Consider the following 2,845-nt stretch of genomic DNA (forward strand, 5'->3'; position numbering starts at 1 on the left):
TTGTGGTCTCTTTTCTGCAGGCTGCAAGGTCACAGTTCCCTTTACTTGTGGAGTCTACCCTAAGTGTGTGGGCTTGGCCTCGTGCCTTGGGAAGGCTTCCTGCTGAGGAGGGACTGGTGTCTGTGTTCTGGTGGGTAGAGCTGGATCTTGTCTCTCTTAGGGCAGTGCTATGTGCAGTGGTGTGTTTTGAGGTGTTTGTGAGTTTAGTATTGCTTTGGAAACCTTGTCTAATGTGTGAGTTTGTGTTCCTGTTCTGCTAGTTGTTTGGTGTGAGGCATCTAGCCCTGTAGCTTGCTGGACTTTGAGTGGAGCCATGTCTTGGTGTTGAGGTGAAGAGCTCTGAGAGAGCTCTTGCCAATGAATATTCCATGAAGTTGGAAGTGATCTAATGATGAATATCCTGGACTCAGGTCTCCCACCTCAGAGGTTTAGGTACAACACCTGGCTGGAGCATGAAAACGCCACAAGCCACACAGTATAGAAGAGAAAGAGCAAGAAAGAAGAAGAAAAAAATTGAACAAACACACAGACCAAAAAGGACGGATAAACACCCAAGACAAATGGTAAAAGAAGAGCTTAAAAAACAAAAACACAGAAATAAACACACAAACTTACACTCACAAAAATAAAATAGAAAAAAGAAAGAATAAAAAGAAGAACCAAAGAAGAGGAGAGCAATCAAACCAAAGAACAAACCCACAAATGAAAACAAACACTAGAAAGTGGAATAGCAAAAATACAAAATCTAAAACATGTGGAAAATGCAGTGTAATGAAAAAGCACTTTATAAATAGGAAAAAAAATAAAATAAGTATATTTACTTAGAATTAAAAGCATAAAAAAGAAAAGAGTAAGTAAAATAATAAATATTAAAGGAAGAATTATAAAAGAGAAACAGTAGAGTGAAACAAAAAAAGAAAAAAGAAAAATATACACAGAAAGAGTGATAGTAAGAGTATTTTCCTCAGCTGTCAGTGCCCTCACCCACTGTGAGCACCAGCCAATCTGCCTACTCAGGAAGTCCTTTAATATTTCTATTAATAGGGAAGTCTCTGGACCTACAGTGGGCACTGTGGGTTCAGCTCAGACTCATTCAGGTTTTGCCTTATTCCAACTTACCAATCTAAACATATGGACGACAGACTTGTCTAACTCAATGAAACTATGAGCCATGCCCTGTAGGACCACCCAAGATGGACGGGTCATGGTGGAGAGTTCTGACAAAATGTGGTCCACTGGAGAAGGGAATGGCAAACCACTTCAGTATTCTTGCATTGAGAACCCCATGAGCAGTATGAAAAGGCAAAAATGTAAGACACTGAAAGAAGAACTCCCGAGGTTGGTAGGTGCCCAATATGCTACTGGGGATCAGTGGAGAAATAACTCCAGAAAGAATGAAGGGATGGAGCCAAAGCAAAAACAGCACCCAGTTGTGGATGTGACTGGTGATGGAAGAAAGGTCCGATGCTGTAAAGAGCAATATTGCATAGGGACCTGTAACGTTAGGTCCATGAATCAAGGGCAAATTAGAAGTGGTCAAACAGAAGATGGCAAGAGTGAACGTCAACATTTTAGGAATCAGCGAACTAAAATGGACTGGAATGGGTGAATTTAACTCAGATGACCATTATACTTATTATTGTGGGCAAGACTCCCTTAGAAGAAATGGAGTAGCCATCATAGTCAAAAAAAGAGTACAAAATGCAGCCCTTGGATGCAATCTCAAAAATGACAGAATGATCTCTGTTCATTTCAAAGGCAAACCATTCAATATCAGAGTAATCCAAGTCTATGCTCCAATAGTAATGCTGCAGAAGCTGAAGTTTAAAGGCTCCTTGAAGACCTACAAGACCTTCTAGAACTAACACCCAAAAAAGATGTCCTTTTCATTATAGGGAACTGGAGTGCAAAAGTAAGAAGTCAAGAAACTCCTGGAGTAACAGGCATATTTGGCCTTTGAGTACAGAATGAAGCAGGGCAAAGGCTAATAGAGTTTTGCCAAGAGAATGCACTGGTCATAGCAAACACCCTCTTCCAACAACACAAGAGAAGACTCTACATATAGACATCACCAGATGGTCAACACCAAAATCAGATTGATTATATTCTTTGCAGACAAAGATGGAGAAGCTCTATACGGTCAGCAAAAACAAGACTGGGAGCTGACTGTGGCTCAGATCATAAATTCCTTATTGCCAAATTCAGACTTAAAATGAAGAAAGTAGGGAAAATCACTAGACCACTCAGATATGAGCTAAATCAAATCCCTAATGATTATACAGTGGAAGTGAGAAATAGATTTAAGGGACTAGATCTGATAGAGTACCTGATGAACTATGGATGGAGGTTTGTGACACTGTACAGGAGACAGGGATCAAGACCATCCCACACAAAAAAGATCTTCATGACCCAGATAATCACGATGGTGTGATCACTCACCTAGAGCCAGACATCCTGGAATGTGAAGTCAAGTGGGCCTTAGGAAGCATCACTACGAACAAAGCTAGTGGAGGTGATGGAATTCCAGTTGAGCTATTTCAAATCCTGAAAAGATGATGATGAAAGTGCTGCACTCAATATGCCAGCAAATTTGGAAAACAGCAGTGGCCACAGGCCTGGAAAATGTCACTTTTCATTCCAATCCCTAAGAAAGATCATTGCAAAGAATGTTCAAACTACTGCACAGTTGCACTCATCTCACACACTAGTAAAGTAATGCTCAAAATTCTCCAAGCCAGACTTCAGCAATACGTGAACTGTGAACTTCCAGATGTTCAAGCTGGTTTTAGAAAAGGCAGAGGAACCAGAGATCAAATTGCCAACATCTGCTGGATCATCGAAAAAG

This window comes from Odocoileus virginianus, unplaced genomic scaffold, assembly GCF_023699985.2.
Source record: "Odocoileus virginianus isolate 20LAN1187 ecotype Illinois unplaced genomic scaffold, Ovbor_1.2 Unplaced_Contig_9, whole genome shotgun sequence".
In the NCBI taxonomy this organism is placed as follows: Eukaryota; Metazoa; Chordata; class Mammalia; order Artiodactyla; family Cervidae; genus Odocoileus; species Odocoileus virginianus.